The 19049-nt window shown below is 42.5% G+C and overlaps 1 protein-coding gene across 4 annotated transcripts in view; it reads right to left on the reverse strand.

Moving 5' to 3' along the window:
• Window positions 1-16747, reverse strand: part of fndc3ba (fibronectin type III domain containing 3Ba) — a 100341-nt gene extending 83594 nt beyond the window's left edge. For 2 of the 4 annotated variants that reach the window (XM_034857546.1, XM_034857548.1), the window contains exon 1: window positions 16547-16747. The gene's annotated coding sequence lies outside the window, so the exon portion shown is untranslated. Of the gene's footprint in view, window positions 1-16032; window positions 16271-16546 lie in introns of those variants that run through there. The other 2 variants (XM_034857550.1, XM_034857547.1) reach the window with 1 other exon arrangement.
• Between the last annotated feature and the right edge of the window lie 2302 nt (window positions 16748-19049).

The following is a 19049-nucleotide window of genomic DNA, read 5'->3' on the forward strand; positions in this document are numbered from 1 at the left end:
TGTGTGTGTGTGTGTGTGTGTGTGCGAGATAGAGGGGGTGTGCATTGAGAGGCTGAGGAGAAGGATAGAGGCAAAGTGTCTGAAGCAAAATTCAGAGTTTCAGCTTCTCCTTCAGCTTGCCTTCATGCAATTGGCTTGCATATGTGTGTGCATACATTTGCACAGCACCTTCATGTGTGCACGCTTCAGTGTGTGTGTCTATGGTCAAAGTCCTCTTGCCCTGTAATTGCGGTAATGATATGTCATCCACGTAGAAGAACTCAGAACGGGTGGAGTGGAATGCAACGGACAGATACGAGCACAAACACACGTTCCACTTGCAAATCATGTATGAACAAGCTCCTCTCCAAACTCCCAAAACTGAGGCCTTTGGAGCACCCTTTCACCCCCTCAAACAGATGAAATCCAGCACCTTAATAGACCACATCTGATGGTGTAAGAGTCTCAACCAACCAGCTGCTGCTCATGACTTTCAATTCACTTTTAACAGGTCTCTTTAAAAAATGTAATCAAGCCCTCACCTCAATTCCACAACAATCATGTTGTCTTTCCCCTCCATCACCAATTAATCATGTCATGATTTCTGGATAAAAACACTGGACTCCTTAAGAACTCAACCCCACAAGGTAGGGTCAAAGAAAGTCCCTTTGAAAATGTATCCTCTCACAAAGGTAAAATTACTATTAAAAAAGGTTAGAGTGCATTTATCTGGCACTCTTAGGCTTTACTTAACCTTTATGTTAAGTAAAAGGATTATCTTTTGCCATGTTCACTACTCGCATCCACACCACTCCGACGTTTCCGAGCACCTAAAAAGGAGACATTTCTAAACCTCGGTTTAGTAGGACTTGTAGTCATTGTAGTCTGAACAGGTAGAAACAGAGACCATTGGAAACAACAACACACATCAGTCAGTCTTATTGGTTAGCTAGACTTACACACATCCAAGCAAATAAAGCCCTGGTTGTTCTTTCTCCAAGATTGTATTCTATTTCTGTATTTTCAACTTATACATACATCCGTGATTTCTCACTGCAGAGTAATGTTGTGTCAGACGTGTTAATATGGACAGAGGTCATTTCTGATATGGAGACTAAACGCTTGTGTGGATGGAGATGACTTTTGTTTTGAAATGCTGTTTGAAAATGAAAATGTAGTAGAGCTGGGCAATATATTGATATTTTATCAATATCGAGATATGAGACTAGATATCGTCTTAGATGTTGGATATCATAATATCTTAATATGGTATAAGTGCTGTCTTTTCCTGGTTATAACGGCTGCATAACAGTAAAGTATGACATTTTCTGAACTTACCAGACTGTTGTAACTGTTCTGTGTAACTGTGTAAATATTTTGTGAAAGCACAAACCACCATACTATATCATTGCTGTATTGATATCGAGGTACTTGGTCAAAAATATTGTGATATTTGATTTTCTCCATGTTGTTTAGCCCTTAAACGCAATAGTGTGGCTGTAGCCTTCCAAACCTACAATGAGCTAGCCAATAAATGTTCATTGTCTCTTTCTCAATGGTATTTTCACACAAAAAAATGATCTGTCGCATCATGATCTGCTAAACTGGTAATATCTGCAAAGAAGGAACCTATCAATGCAAACACCATAGAACTAAGTACGTAGAATTTCACCCAAACATTCTGGGATTTAAACTAGCAGCGCTTCCTTGCCACAAGCCTCTTTCTCCAAACTCCAGCTACGGCTATCCTTATCTCAACAACGTTGCAGTTTTGGAAGATTTGTCATTGCCACGTTCCACATTCCGTGCATGAATGTGCATCTCTCCACTTTTACAGTCTCCAAGGTTAAACTGCGGTAGGTTGCCTGCCAATTGCACATAACTCAGGGCAGATGAGAAGCTATTATTAACACTCTGCACTCAGTGCTAGGAAATGTAGAAACAGCCCTAACCTTGATGTCACTGTCTGATAAAATGTTGAAATCTTGAACGGTCATGCTGCATTTAATTAATCCCAGATTAGGCACAAAACCATCACTCTGTATCGTTTTCCTGGATTACTCCTTTCATATAACCACTCTTTCTCCTTAATTTTCTCTCTCTTTGCCCTTGTCTCCTTTTTTCCCCTCGTTTGCTCTGAATACCAGGCATTCTGCAGATCACTGTGTGCAGCCGAAGAGCAGACAAGTCAGGACTCAGCCTGATAAACGACAGGCTCAGCACTTCTCTCCCCCGTCCATCCCAAACCCCCTTCACACACACACACACACACACAGACAATCACAAAATAGGCACCCTGGGCAAAGCCTTTCTCGTCTGTCATCCTCCCATCTATCCATCTACCCACCCATCCAATCCTCTCATCAGGCCTGGTTTCCAGGAACACAGGCCAGAAACCTAGTGACTTCAAGTGAGCCTCCGCTCTGCCTCTCCCTCCCTTTTCCTCTTCCCTCCTACTGAGCCTTTTTAAAGATTTAAGTAATGCTTATGTTGTCTGTCCAGCTTTCTCTTTGCCGACATACACAGCTTCAGATAACTTTAAATGAATCAAAAGATTTGAAAAAAACCTACTGCGTCTCTTGTATCTCTTTCATTTAAGTAAAAAAATACAACAGAATGCTCAAGAACGCACGAAAAAAACTAATCTAACAGCTTTGATCAGCTTATTTCCACACACACACACAAGTGTATTGGCATTCAAGCTTTTCCAGGGGGCCAAATAAGTAGCTCAGCCAACAACTCCAGGATCTGACTCTATTGCCATCCACTTCCTGGAAAGACTCCACCTTCTTCACATTCCACTACCCTGTCAAAACACAGCTCTACTCTCCCACTGGCTGAGGGGAAACCATCAGCCCCCTTCATAGGCTGCAGCCGGGGCAGTGGGTGGGAGGAAGTAGAAGCGGTGCTCATAGAAGCAGCAGCTCATTCCCAGGGAGAGACTACAGTTACATAACACACACACACACACACACACACACACACACACACGATCAGGACAACACCCCTTAACACACAGCGGAACACAAAACAGGGTCAGAGAGAAAAAAAGGTGAAGAGACAGTAGAGGGAGTGCAGAGAAAGAAAAGGAGATAGAGGAGAGAAGTTGAGAAAGGGGGAGGAAGAGATGAGGGAGGGGTAGACGAGGCATCAGTTTTCCTTGTGAACAAAATGAAGAGGAATAAGGTTATTTTACACTCAGGTCAGGAGCTGAGGGAGAGTAGTTCCAGGATGTGTGTAAGCGAGACCGAGAGAGAAAGGTTGATTGCTGAATGGTAGAAGCTCACCTGAATTCAACCCTAAGCGGAAGAGCAGCGGACCGAATAAGAGAACTGTGCCAAGAATAAAGTATGCACACATACATGTGACTGAGACAGCTCTGTAGTTTGGTCAAAAGCAAACTTGGTGTTATTGAATAAATATCATGTGTTACCTGTCTGCGCGGGGCGGAATTGACAGCAATCTGTTAACTAAGAGGAGGGCAGGGGAGGCAGGATGGACAGAAGAGGCGGAGGAGGGGGAGGAAAGGGGAGAGGATAGAGGAGAAGGGAGAAAATGGGGAGGGGTGAACGAATGGGCCGCACATTGAGTGTGTGTGTGTGGAGAGAGAAATGTGTGGAATCCTAATTGTGTTATTGCTCCAGAACAAACATTAGTCCTGCCTGTCATACCACAGACAGCAGGCAGCGAGCAAGTTTGTGTGTGTGTGTGTGTGTGTGTGTGTGTGTGTGTGTGTGTGTGTGTGTGTGTGTGTGTGTGTGTGTGTGTAAGAGACAGAGACTGAGAACAAATTGAATGATTCTTGCAAGTAAAGAGTCAAGCTAAAATAGCTTAAAACACACTCTCCACTTTTCCCCTGGCTATTCATGAAGGCAGAGCGTTCACAATCAGCTCTGTGTTTCTACTGATAGCTTCACATTAGTACAGCTAGCTCCAGCAGATGTGTGCATCTGCCGGGGCGAGCCCTCCCTCCTGCAGCTGTACGGCTGTGTGCTGGCCATGTGTGTGTGTGTGTGTATGTGTGTGATTTTATCCGGTGTGTGGTTGGGCTGGGGGCCAGCAGGCAGTAAACCCACAGTAGAGGCCCCAACAGTCCAATGCTTGCCACGTAGCAACGACGTAACTCCAGAGGAGAACAGAGAGAAGAGAGATATCTACATTCTCTCTGTCTACCGAGCTTAAGAAAAATTGAATGCACAGGAGAAAAGAATGGAGTGAAATAATGTGGGTCAATGTGTGTAAGTCTAAACAGAGGCAACTCAAACCCACGGAGACAAAGTGATTTTGCAATACCGTTTATCTCAGTCACAGACTGACGTTTCCACCTATTACATCAGCCAGGACCTCCAGACTCACGCCATTTTTCTCCAACTTAGTACTCCTTTGACTTACAGATGTTTAATGCCTGTTTCCACAAACTGGTGACCACACACACAACCAAATAGTTTCAGACTGGTGGAAACATAAACCCCCCCTTATCATCCTCACTAAAACTGATGTCAATGTCTTCTTTATTTCCATCCGCCTCATCTATGTCTAGAACATCTCGGCCATCTTTATGACAACATCTTCATCTTCACTATTCCTGTCAACAAGCCAGACTGTCTTAAGAAATGCTGTAGTTTGTTGTTGGTGCTTGTGTGTGTTTATTACAGAGGAAGTGGCTATTCTCCCACAAGCACATGAACATGACTCACCCTTCTTCATGGCAGTGCTTCCAGATTTTTCTTCTCCTTTTGTCCTTTCCTCTCCCTCCTCCCTGTCTCTCCCTCTCATCCCTCCCTCCCTCCCTCCCTACCACAGTCTTCAGACTCTCCATCAGATCTGGAGAGGCTGAGGGCTGGGCGCTCTGCAGCCCAGGGAGGAGCGCTGAGCCTGGGGAAAGCTCCCAGAAAACCCCTCCTTAACACCTTGGATCTCCAAGGCTCAGTCTGGCCACACACATGGAGGCTAGTTTGACGAGCCAAGAGACTAAAGGCTGAGTTGGGCTGACTGGTGGGTAGTATGACAGATTTTGGAGATGCACACACAAGCCATCTGGGTGCTGGCATGGCATGGCTAGCTTGCTAATGTTGTTAAATAAGAGCTAAGGTCGTTCAGTTTGAAGTCTATTCAAGGCTCTTTAAAGATTCAGAGATTAGTTTGCAGGCAGAGCACCACTGAACCCCTTGATCAAATTCTGAAGATCTGAAGATCTTCATGCCTTCATGTGTGCTTGAGTTTTGCAAGCTAGTGCAGTTTAAATTAAAAAAAGTGAAGGCCATTAAGGCAAACTAAGTGTTTAATTTATCTTTCAGTGTCAAACACAGACAAACTTTCAAGCAAGCCAGTAGGTAGAAAGAGGGATAGAGAGCAGACAAATTAATTAATTAATTGTAATTTCCCCACTGGTGATCCAATAAAAAAAACAGATATTAGAAAGAAATAGGAATGGATACTGTAGGAAGAAAAGCTAATATATACTAACAAAGAAGTTTTTTTAAGTGGGAGGCAGGCCTCCCCGGGCGGATTGGAATGGAAGTGGAAAACTTTACATTAGTTATCAAAAGAAGATCACATAGAATAACCTAAATGTGTGTGTTTTGGTTAAAGTGCTATTTCAGCAGTTTCATTTGACTCTTTTTCAAATCAGTCAAAAAGAGTCAGAAACTAATACATTTGGACAGAACTTTTGTAATGTATTTGGTGTATTTTAAAATTATGTTTGAAAGCAATATTAGGTTATCTTTTCTCAAGGTTGAGTGTCTAATGGGATCAAATAACATGAGGGTGATTCCCTTATGCATCACGGAATTGAGCAAAACTAAGCAAGTAAGCATGGGGGGGGGGCACCTTTTCCAAGCTTTGTCTGAGGGGATGCCCACAGTCTCAGACTTTGAAAGCCGTTGAACTAATTCAAAAATACATCTTAAGTGATTTCTCCTCTTGTCAACGTGGAGATATGAAGACAATGTGAACTCAGTTCAGGTTAAAAAACATTATCTCTTTGTCTTTCGCTTTCTCACATGTAATCCCAAAATGATCCATAGTGTGGCTCTTTGGAGGCCTTACACGCGCTTCAGACCTTCATTTGCATGCCGGACATGACAATAGCATGCTATTAGTTGCTCCAGGGGTGTTCAACCTCTGACATTTATAGCAATTGTAAGTTGCTTTGGATAAAAGCGCTAGCTAAATGACATGTAATGTAATAATGTAAAGTATGATAGCATCACATTATACAGCACCAGGTCTTCGATAGCTCTACAGCCTCATTCACTTGCCCTCTAACTGTCCTCGCCGACCACCTTTTCTTCTTCATTGCTGTGTAATGCAGTTGGTTCCATGTAATACAGGCATTTAGCATAAATATGACGTTTCGCCTGATCCTTTTAAGTGGCGGCTCAGATAAGACAGCGTCTGTGTTGTGTATGACTTTTACGGTTGCATGGTTTTCACAAAAAAAGGACCACCGGCCAATGAACATTAGTTACACTTGGATTTTAATGCACCAGCGATCAGCCTTCCTCCTCTTCCTCTACTCCCTCATCTCCTCCTCTTCTGTCCCACTTTCATCTCTAACCTGTTGGAGGGCTCTCCTGCCCTCCTTCTTCTTTGCTTGCTTCCCCCCTGTCCTTACCCCCACACTATTGGCCCTATTTCCCAAACAACCCCTCAGCCTTCAAAAGACAGCCGCCCATTCAGAATGTTTTGGGGTAGGGTGGGGGAGGAGGTCAGTGCGGGCTTGGGGAAGAGTGAGGGGAGGAGGGAGTCGCAGAGTTCTCATTCCCGCTAAATGGCTGAGCGTGCTTAGTTTAAACAAACACAGCCACTTCCTCCTCACTGCGCACATCGGCACACAGACACAGGCGCGCGCACACACCCCATAAAAATACACCAATTGGGTGCACAGGCATGCTTGAACTCCATTGCACAAAAACAAGCAGTGCGTGCATATATATAAAAGACACATGCATACAATACGTTGTATACGTTGGCAGGGAAGTGGACAATGCTTTCAGTCTTACACTCCAGCTAGTAAACTTCCAGCTGAGCCCAGACTCCACACCACAACACCACAGGAGTGAAGATTACTTATAGTTCCTCGTGAAGGACAATTTCACGTGCATATTCAGCATATTTAGTGTATGATTTGGCCTCTGGTTACACCACGTTTAAAAAAGGAAAAACCTTTGTGAGGCTTTTACTGTACAATCCACAATAAACATCTCAGCTAATCAGTCCCTGGAGTCAAATCCCAAAACCCAAACTCATACCACAGAATGAGACTCAGGGATCAGACACCAGACCCGAAATGTGTGTGTGTGTGTGTGTGTGTGTGTGTGTGTGTGTGTGTGTGTGTGTGTGTGTGTGTGTGCGTGCGCGCAATTCTGTATGTGTGTACATAAAGACAGATAGAAATGATGATGGAAATGTGTACAATGTGACTGTTCTGATATATTACTGTAAAGTCAGATTAATTAAAACACATCATACAAATAACATTAACTATTTAATATGAAACAAATGTTTTTATGTATAGAGACACTGTATGTCTATTGCAGAGTCCACAGAGTGATTGAGGCAAATATTTTGAAAATGTTTATACAGCAAATAAGGGGAAACTTATTTAAATAATGGAAAGACTAATAACATAGAGTATTAAGAATATACTTGAGCTGCATAGTTTACAACATTTTGTGGTTCCACAGTCTTAAAATGTGAGAATTTGGTGCCCAGAGAGCCCAGTAGGTAGAGCGGGCCCACATAGAGGTTTAGTCCTCAATGCAGCGGGCTTGGGTTTGACTACGGCCTGCAGCACTTTGCTGTATGTCATTCTCCTTCTCTCTCCCCCTTTCATGTCTTCATCTATCCTGTGAAATAAAGGCCTAAAATGCCCGAAACATAATCTTCAAAAAGTTAGAATTTGCTGCTTTTCTTAGTCTTAATTTTTATGAAATAGAATATTTTGGGATTTTATATTACTTGGTCAGACAAAGCCCGACATTTTATGTTGTCATACTGTATTCTAGTATATCGCAATAGACATGTGTAATTTTTTTCTGATAAATCGATCATTAGACAACTAGTCAATGCTAAGGCATCCCTCCTCATTTGTTTTACAGTACATTACAGACACTCCTATGCAGAGAAAGATTGCAACACACAGCGGACTAAAAATCAAATTAAATGTTACAAAAGGGAATTTGGGTTTGGAGTCAGAAGTGCATAACTTGCATGAAGTTTATAATGTTATAACACATAGGCTATGTCTATCATTATTGTAAGATATTCACGAAGTTTAGAGAGCTTGTGTTGTTTTATCACTGCTGTGAAGTTTTCTGTCAGGACCCAACTACCTCTGTATTAACATGAATATCAATACAATGATCTACAATTATCCTAATCAGCTCTGAATTACAAGGGGCTAGTAAAGAGGAGTAAAGGGGGACAACCACAGAGTCCAGACAATAAGCCCACATTCCCTGCCAGTGGACCTGCTGCCGCTCAGGCCTGCACACACAGCTTGTCTCTACTACTAATGCTGAGCTCCATCAGGGCTGCATGCCATGAGTCTTAATTAAGACAGCTATGCCAAGTCAAGAAGTGAATACCCCCCCCAACATACAGACACACACACACACATACACAAACACAGCGAACACGTAGACGGAGACAAACCACCAAAAGACATTCAGATCATCAGTTTTATTGGCCATGAAAATGCTTGCTCAGTGGGCGGTGTGTGTGTGAGTGTCTGTGTGTGTGGGTGCTGAGAGAGAAAGACTATTTAGTCACACCTACATGAGAGACCTGCTTCTCTCTCACAGACAAGACAACAACTGAGTCTGAGAGATATGTGTGTGTGCACACAGCCTTTACATTCACAACAGAACAAGACAACAATGCTTTACATGCCTAATTCCATGACTAACTCACAGTCAAGTTTATGAATGTGGTGTGTGTGCATGCGTCCGTGCTCCATTTAGAAGAAAACTGAAATGGTCTGAAAAATGAGAAAGGACCCTTCTGGGAATAGCAAGCCAATGAAAAGTGTACATACCATCACTTGCACCCTAACATCAAACACACACACACACACACACACACACACTACCCCTCCCCACAGCCTGGGGTCAATAGGTCACATTCCTCATCCTCAATCAACCTCAGGATTTCACACACTAGTTCAGGGATGTGAGTGTGTGAGTGCTGTAGAGTGTGTTTCTGCATGCTTGCCTGCGTGTGTGGGTGGATGTGTGTTTGGGATGTTTTAGTGATTTGTGGGGGGTCCCAGCTTGAGGGCGAGGAGGGGAGAAGTAAGGGGAAAATAGGGGGGGGGGGGGGGGCATGTCCACACCAAGCCGGAGAAATCTGATAATGCTTTTTTTATTTAAAACTCTCTCCAAAGTAAATAAAGTTTTTCCAAAATGATGGTGCCTACACAAACTCAATCAGGTGCCATGGTGACAGTTAAGTGCACAACTTCCTTTCATGATCACTCCTTTTAAAACGTTGGGACATCCAATAAGACAATACAGGTGTTGTCCTTAACCTGTTTCGTGTCAGCTGATTTTACGAGTACACAGTCATGATTTTAATGACATCTCAGATAAGCAGTGCAGAAATTACAGTTGGACTTGGTAGAAAGGTATTTTGATCAAATCACCTTTTTATATTGTTTTATACTCAACAACATAACAGTAGTAGCTGTGTGGATGAAGCCCATCAGCATTTAGCCCTGTGGGAATGTGAGTGGCAATTAAGCAAGAACGAGAAATGACAGGTATGTGGAGCTGGGACGGGTGGGGGAAGACCGGGTGAGAGGAGGGTGTGGATGGGTGGAAGTGTGTCTGCATGCCCTGGAAGGGGGGAGAGAGGAGGAGGAGGGTTGTTTAACAAGGTAAAGCAGTAAAAGACGTGGCTTTGCATTAAAAAAAACACCTACTTCCTCCTTAAGCAGAGTGTGTGCATGTACCAGTCCCAGCCACATAATAATCAGAAATATAAAAAGTTACAGATTCAGTTCCACACTCCGACACACACGCAAACACATGAACCCCGGCTCACAGCAGACTCGAGACACTTGAGATACACACTCCAAAACGCTCACAGTCAGGCATAAAACCAGCTGTTAACGACCAGCGGAACTTTCCATGGGCCTGCCAACTAGCAACACCAACACGCCCGGCATGCTAATGCAGGCACGTACAGTTAACTCTGTGTGTGTGGATGTTTCATGCATGTGTGTTAAGTCGGTGCTCTGTGTGTGTATAGGTGCATGCTTGGTCCCTTCAGCCAGCTGACCACACACACCAGTGGGCAGCTCTTCAACAAGCTATTTTGATGGATGATACCCCCCGAGGAACTGTGCAGGGGGCTCGGGCAGTGCGGGGCAGCCGGGCGCTTCACAACTCTCAACTCACCCAGCGTTTCTGCATGCATGTATCCACAAAACTCTACAAACTGACGAGAACTTGGTAACAAACTTGACGGACTACATTCTGCCTTCCACGTTATCTCGCATTTTATTTCATCCTCTGATCTAATCCTCAAAATGTCACTCTGCCTCTCTGTCTGAATGTTGCCTCTACTGGAGCTATACTGCTGTCAACAACTTTCAAACAACACCAAGTAATGAGCAACAACTCAAATCAGCAACTAGAGAAGTGAAAGTGTTTTGGTGAAGTCACACGTTGCATCATATGTTGTCTATTTTAATTCCTCAAACCGGCACAAATATTGCGGATATTTGCACAAAAAGTCATACAACAGAGTGAATCACTACTGTACTATTCTGTACTGTACTACACTTTCCTATGTTATACTATACTTCAGTTAAACTTTCTTGGTCAGTATTGCCTATAGTTAGTATATATATACACCTCTTTTATATATTTTATATATACTTTTTTATACTTTTATATATACTTTTATCTGTCTTCTTTTGTTTTACAGATAAAGGCTACAAACAATGATTTTTTTCATTATCCTTCAATCCACCAAATATTATCTTCATTAATTAATTAATTAATTAATCACTTGGTTTATAAAACACCATTGAATAGCGGGAAATGACCATCTTAACACACCAAGGAGGTGTTTTCAAGCACAAAGTAACATCTTCAGTTTGCTATATGTGTCAAACTAACAGTGTAAAACCAACAAATATTAAACTTAAATTTCAATAGACAAAGAAAAGCCAAAAATCCTCACAGATTTGAGATCATTTGAGAAGCTGGAAGCAGCTCATGTTTGATATTGTTGCTTAAAAAGTGATAGAAACAATTTTTGCCAGTACAATGGTCAGTCAGTCAACTAATTATTAAATCAACTAATAGTTTCAGCTCTAAATTGTTGTTCCCTTTTTGTATTATGAAAAATTGTGCTATTTTCCTTCAAGGAGGAGAGGAGAGGAGAGGAGGGGAGAGGAGGGGAGAGGAGAGGAGAGAGGAGAGGAGAGGGCAATAGGAAAGTGGAGGCGAGGCACGGAGAGGGGAGGGCAGTCGAGAAGTTGAAAGGCTTCTTTTATCTTTTTCTAAATCAACTGTCAACAATGCAGGAAATGATCACGAGAGACAAAATAAAGTGGAGACAGGGCACTGGGAATGAGAAAGGAAAGAAAGGAGTGAGGAGGGGAGGTAGAAAGAAAGAGAGGAGGAGGGTAAACATTACAGCTCTGTGCCAAGCAAACATGAGATGCTGGGATACTTCAACAAAAAGCCACTGTCCATATGGGAGGGAAAGAAACACCAAGAAACAGAGGAAGAGAGCATGAAAGAGAAAGACAGTGAGGTAACTGGCACAAAATGCTGGGAAATGGAAAGTGAAAGCATCAAGCAGCAGATGTCCAGCTGTGTTTTTGTGCTGTTTTGGACTTTGCACCTACAAACAGCTCTTATTTGGTATGTATTTACAAGGCATAACGTATTGCCTGCAGGTTTAGTGTGACCAAACTTTAACCTCCTCGATCACTTTGTTCACTCGCAAACAAAAATGACAAAACAAGCAATCCACTACTTCTGTGTTACGTTCAACAGATAGTCAGTCCAACTGCTAAGAGGAGCAACATCACAATAACATTTAATCATTTACAGATAGATACGAATAGTAGGAAACTTCAAAATTAAACTCAATGTCAGTAACAACAAAAAATTGAACATTTTATATTGTAAGCATTAGGTCTTGTATGAGAGTAAACGGAATAGATTTAATTTTAGGAACGAGTGTGGTCACTGGTTTGTAATAAAAATGAAACATTGGGTTGGCATCGCCTCTAGAGCTCCCCTGCATCCCATAATATGTGCCAGCAGCCGCGGCAGAGATGGTTTTCAAGGCTAACACACCGGTCTGCTCCACCACAGGGATAGCCCATGTGTTGTGCATTATCAGGAGAGAAGGGTTACAGGTACGAGAGGAAGAGAAGCTGCAGACACTCCAGCCGTAAACCTCTTGACCTCACTGAACAGGAACGCCTCCACACACCCAACCCACCAAGAGGTAAGGCCTCCTATCACAGGCAAGGAAGCAGGAAGCAGCTCGTCCACTTGACCAAATCACACCTCTGCTATAGTAACAGTAAGGGCGGCGATCTATCTCGGAAGCAAACCATTTGCATTTAGGGAACAAATAGTTCACCTGATAGCGGACTTTATGCAAAGTGCAGATGTAGTTAAGTACTGCCCATAGCAAAGGCGTACCAATTTATGGAAGGAAGGATCCCAGAATAAAATTCTCATCAGGGCCAAGTGAACGGTCATTGTCAGTCTTTTGCAGTAAATGGCGGATAAACTTATATCTTCACAGAGTTAGCATTTTGAATCGGAATCAACTCTGTGCTAAACTGACTAGGGTTTTAATCATTTAATCATTATCCATAATCGATCAAAAAGGCTTCATTACATCATTTCCAACGAGAATGAGGGCAAAACAGCATCAATGATACGTTTTATTCAAATTGTCTCTGGTCCGGCTTAGCAAAAAACACAAAGACACTGAATCCATTAGCATTTGTAACAATTAGGCTTCCGACAATGTTTTAATGGACTCTAGCGGTTAAGATGACACACTGTGCAGGCTGTCGACGACTGTTATAGACGTGAACTAACCACACGCAGTTGCTTTGGTTACGGACTCACGGAGCTGCGCTGCTGCAAAATGAATGTATGGAAAACACAATGGATATTTTTCCCCAGGTGGGGCTTCCCTTTGGCCTGTACAATTATAAGGGAAACACTGGATGAGATTTATCTGAAGCTCTCGCTTTTCTTTCATATGCTCGCACACACTTTCCAGAGCTGCATTGTCTTGTCTGTGTAACTTTATAGCTGCCCCAGCTTCTGTTCCTGATACAGAAGCACTACTTAGTAACACTACCCCTCATATGACATGTTCTAGTCACACACACACACACACACACACGTTTCATTGGGCCAACAGCAGACCGCAAGTCACCGAGGGTAGAAAGCAGAGAACCCAGATTATGCCTGAGGTCAGATGGAGACCATTGCTCTTGGCCTCACGAGTCCTCATGAAACATGAAAACTTCCTCATTGCGCTTAGAATAACCTGTCTCAGAATATTAAACGCAAACACAAACAGTCCATCAAGGCTGGGTCCCTATAGATCAATCTGAGTGTTTACTCTCACATGCTGGAGGAGAAAATGGGACAGTTTTACATCAAGAAAACTTTGATTACATGTGGTAGACTGTCTCTCCAAAGGAATTACAATAGATTGAGTTTCTAATGATATACTCTGAATTTCTGGCACCCATTCCCCTGTCCTTGTTCAGGCACTTTAGTGGAATAAAACTAACTGACAAACTGATTGAGTGGGATCAAACAAAGCAGCTGCAAAAGCAACATTTAACCCGTGTGATGACTCACCATCACACAGGCCGACACAGCTGAATGAGTTGTACCTGTCACAGAGATTGTTAACTTATATAAAGCGTTATTCAACCCTTTGCCTATTCATGTGAAAGACATAGAAAGGCTAAAGAAACAATGGCTGGCCCGCTTTAACCTGACTCCAGTCTAAATACAGTTCTTTCTGTTCTGTTATATAATTGCAGTGTATTCAACCTTAGAAAAACACAAAAAAGGGGGATTTTACAAGTATCATTTCCCTTGCTTCTAAATGATTCAGTTTGAGTGCAAATCCCTGCTTACGTTATGCTGTTGCACTCTTTAGCTCCACATGTCTGACTCAAACATACAGTATACCAACATAAAAACCCAAAGTAAGCCTGTGTAACTAGCATTTAAAATGCTGAAATAAGGGTTTTCATCCAAACTTGTATTCAAATTTGCTGGGAATACAAGGGCAACACAACTGGGCTTTTATAACTTTTCAAATATCGGTCAGCTTTGTTTACGTTCTTATTTATTTTTAGAGAACAGTGTACAGTGATATGAATCTCATTCAGCTTGTGTTAAGAGGGACATGGGTGTAGTACTTCATCCATGAAAAAACACAAGTTTTTGCTTTGATAATATGAATTGCACACCTTTGTGATCTGCTCAGCACCTGGAACGTAAGGCTACCCGGGTACTCAGACCCACACAACTTCTTCCACTTTTAAACCCTAACCCACAGATTCCAACAGTCCCTCTAGCATTTGTTTCCCAATGTAACACACTCGAGCTGCAGACTAGGATACACAACCTCGCCTGGAACCAAAGAAACTAAAAGAAATGCCCCGGGGCAGCAAATTAGCGCCTTCCTATCAAATCCTATCTCACCTGTTCAGAGGCTGTTGAGTTGGGGCCTGAATTAGAAATGAGGCATTTTGAAAGATTTTAATAAGAAGAAAAAAAATCTAGAAGGGTACACTTTCAATGAAAGACATGTCTGTAAAATGCATAAATCAGGACACAGGGCAGGTCTCCATGTATACTTATGGCTTATTGTCCACAGCCTAAACTTTTGATGCTAAGACTTTTTGATGCCTCTGACTTGTGGAAGCAAAATAAATTGCCCATTCATGCACTAGAAAGACAAATCCTTTGCTCTCACCTAAACCAAAACACACCTCAGCGGGTAGCAAATCACCCCCCCCCCCCTTAAAAGCCCTCAAAAAAAGTCGGATATCAGTTATTCACAGAAAAAAAATACATGGCCACATCAGCCTTTCACCAAGGAATGTCATCTGACGTCATGTATTTGGGATCGGATTTCTCCCTCTCCTCTTTCTCTCTCTCCCCTGAAAAAAGTAAGCGTGTGCGTGTGTGGTTATTTTTTTCCCCCCAGTTTATATTCTCCAACGTGCCCACTGTATCCAGAGCCCACAGCAGGGGGATATGTGATTCTCAAATCATAGCCCCAATTATACCTCCACCGCTAATCATGACAGCATGACAATTAACCACTCAGTCCTGTTATTACTTTTTTTTTTTACAACCCCCAAAATCTGGCTAACAAAGTCATTTTTGCATCTCAAATTTTCCGACCCATTGCTGCCACATCTCTCCTCTGAACTGAACCAACACGGCCCTGTTTCGAGCAGGGGACCAATGTTTGATCTCCACGTCTGCATCAGAGAGATATTTGTCTGCCCTGCACAAACAGACAGACACGTAGTCGTTTCTTAGAGAGAGAAAAAGAGAGAGAGAGAGAGAGAGAGGGAGAGAGAGAGAGAGAAAGAGAAGAGAGAGAGAGAAAGAGAAGAGAGGGAGAGAGAGAGAGAGAGAGAGAGAGGGGGAGAGAGACAGGCTTGAAGGAATGCTAGGATATGCTGGAGTTAGGATTTCTTTTCTTCTCCAAAGCCTTTTTCCTACATTTAAACACAAAATCAATGGAAAGTCACTAAAACCTATATCCACCTATTAACCAGCAGTTACCCCATGCATTAGAACCCCCCACTGTGTCAATTCAATGATTTCGCAACCGCCTCTGTCAAATCTGACTGCCTCAGCATCTTCCACTCCAAGTTATTTTCCAGCTATAAAAGTGTTCGTTTCCTGACCAACACAACCGACTTTTTTCCAGAATGCAAGTCACAGTGCAACAACTGCGATTAGTTGCAGAAATAGACAAAAGAGAAAAGATTTCCTCCTGTTGCGCACTCACTCCATCTGAAGTCCTCGGAGACAAAAACACATTCTTTCGCCAAAGCTGAGAAATCGGGGGCCACAAAGAGCAGACTCCAAACGCACAGCCCGTCACATTCACTCGACTGGTGTCAAGATCTAACAAGATTTTAACTTGTTGTTTTAAAACAAACGGGAAATTAATGGCCAAAAGTTTCGATTCTCCCTTCCTCCGCAGCTGAGAAGCAGTTTTCCTTTTTCCTTTGCGCTGGCCAAGTGGCCCAGACTACCGGCGTCAGCGCTCAGTTCTCCAAACTCTCACACACACACACACACACACACACACACACACACACACACACACACACACACACACACACACACACACACACACACACACACACACACACACACACACACACACACACACACACACACACACACACACACACACACGCACTTCTAAAACTTTTCCAACATCGACTACATCTGCCTCTATTCTCTTACTTTGCGGGGTGGTTTCGTACCGTGAAGGAGGTGGAAAAAGAACTTACCTCGCTGGAATGAAATAATGTTCAAACAGACGGGGCTGCGTGTTTTTTTATTCCCAGGGTCGAATCTTGCCTGTCTGCTATCGCGGCGCAACGCGTACTGGGAGACTCCGCCATGTCAATCAAAGCGCGACGCACATGTAGGTCAGAGCCCGCCTCCTTTTACCGTAATACACTGCGCATTGACGAACAAGAAAAGAAAAGCCATAACAGAGAGCAGAGCTGCTCCCTCACCGTCGGGACAGAAGCAATCAGCAGGCGGTTGTTTTAGAGTAGAGTAGGTATTTCACAAGCAATTAAAACAAGTTGATTTTCGGGGATTTCTACACTATTACTTATCTAGTTTTTTGTATTCCACCCGTTTATGTAGCCTATCAATGTTAAAATGGTTTTCACTGGTATAGATTCATCGTGACCGCCATAACAACACAACCAAATTCCTTATTGTATAAGACATTTTGTGTTACTATTTTATTGCATGACCACAAATCAGCTAAGGGTAGAACCCAGTTATAACGATGGAAAGAAACATACATTTGTTTTTTAATTTCCAAGGGGGAAAACAGGTAGGTTGTTGTTGTGTCCAAACGAATTGCTGTCAAGGGTTATGTCAGCCCCAAAAAGGTGGGTGAACTCCTCTGCAAATAAAAGCAAGCTGAATCCAGTTTAGGCTGGTTTAGGTTTATCTTTCACTGACACAGACACATCTTTGAACCAGAACCCACAACAGCAAATGACCTGCTCGACTTGTGTCGCTTCTCTTGCAATGGTCACTTTATTACAACACCCACAAGCTAAATGATCAATAAATGTCAATATCACAGAAGAAAACAACTTTATTATAATGTGTAATAGTTTCCTACACAGTCGTAACATATTCAAAATAATCGGCCTATAGCAGATGTGGTTAAATAGCCTATACAATGCCTCCAAAACAACTTGGACAACAGGCCAAAGATGCCCTGTGGCTGCACTGGAACCCAGCACCCCTCAGCTTACAGGTCCAAGGGTTACAGGTCTGACACACACTGGTCCTGATCTGATTTATACCCCAAAAAAGGAGAAGAAGAAGCAAGTTGATAACCAGTAGCATCAGTGCTGAATCTAGCGCAATATAAATGTGTTGAAAAGAATAACAAGGCCTCATGTGTACTGTGCAGGGTAAACAAAAATGGATCCATCCATATGAATCCATCATGACCTGTAACTTTACAGTTTATAGTAAAGTAGTGATATTTGTGCATCTTGGTGGCTGAAATTAAGACATTAACATCAACCAGTACATGTCAGCATCAGAGCAGAGAACCTGCCAAGTGTTTTGATACCTAATGCATAATATGACTAGGTTCAGTAAAAACCCACATATTGATGGAAAGGGAGAATATTTCTTGTGCATTTCAAAACTAAAACAGGATTAAAATTACAGACCATGAGGCTGTGTAATTCAGAAGAATTCAACATCAAGTATATTGCATCCCCTAAAACAGATTGAATGCATACCGTATTTTGACTGATGACTATAGAGAGGTGAAGGCCACTCAGCTGAAAACAGAAAGAAAGTGAATCGTTCAATGCAACACCGTCATTAGACTCCAACACAGACTTATAGCCAGTCCCCGAACTGAAAGATGTGGAAATACAATCAGTAGAGAAGACACTAACATAACTACAAGCTACGTAAAGAGCCAGGGCAAACACAAAAACAAGCTGTAAAGAAACGAACAATGGCCTTACCATCTGTCAGGTACGTCTTTGTCACCGACAGTAATCGGCCTCTTTCTTTCTGTATTTTCTAGCAAGTGGACTCAGCCAAATACACTCATTGCCCCTGAGTTCTAGATTTCTCTCTGCTGGCAAACACACACACACCCACATACACACACACGCACATTCCCCCAACTGCACTAAGAAAACAGACACTGGTGTAGTTCTAAGCCAGAAGAAAAATGGCCCTGGATCAGGACAGTGTGTCTGTAAAAAGTTCAATTTGATTCAGTTCTATTCAATAAACACTTATCATCCTCAAAGGGCAATTGAGATGGCAGGCAGAAAAAATCTTTCTCACACACCAAAAGTACAATGCAGCTTATATACAGTGGGCACAGACAGACTCTGGAGCCCCCTAACTGCAAAAATAGTGTAGGTCTTTTTTTTTTTACCCTCACAAGGGTTGTATGCGTTTGCATGTGTTGTATGTGTTGTTCTCTTCCGTGTTGGCCATGCTTTCACATGTCATCCCTTGGATCCTTTTGTCTTTCTAGATCCATAAATAAACCAAACCAAACCAAATACCACTTAAACAAGATGGGTTGTTACCAAATCCCGGTTGTTTGGATTCATATTGTGATCAAATTTTCTGGAAATTAATTTGAGCGTTACCAAAAGAGTTCAGCCATTCAAATCTATCAAAATGCCCTTTTAATAATAATTGAAAAATCTTCAGGACAGGGCAAGAAAATGCACTGATGTTTGTGCCATACTGTATTCCGTGTGTCATAACATATGG

The sequence above is a fragment of the Etheostoma cragini genome, chromosome 20 (assembly GCF_013103735.1).
Source record: "Etheostoma cragini isolate CJK2018 chromosome 20, CSU_Ecrag_1.0, whole genome shotgun sequence".
Taxonomy (NCBI): domain Eukaryota; kingdom Metazoa; phylum Chordata; class Actinopteri; order Perciformes; family Percidae; genus Etheostoma; species Etheostoma cragini.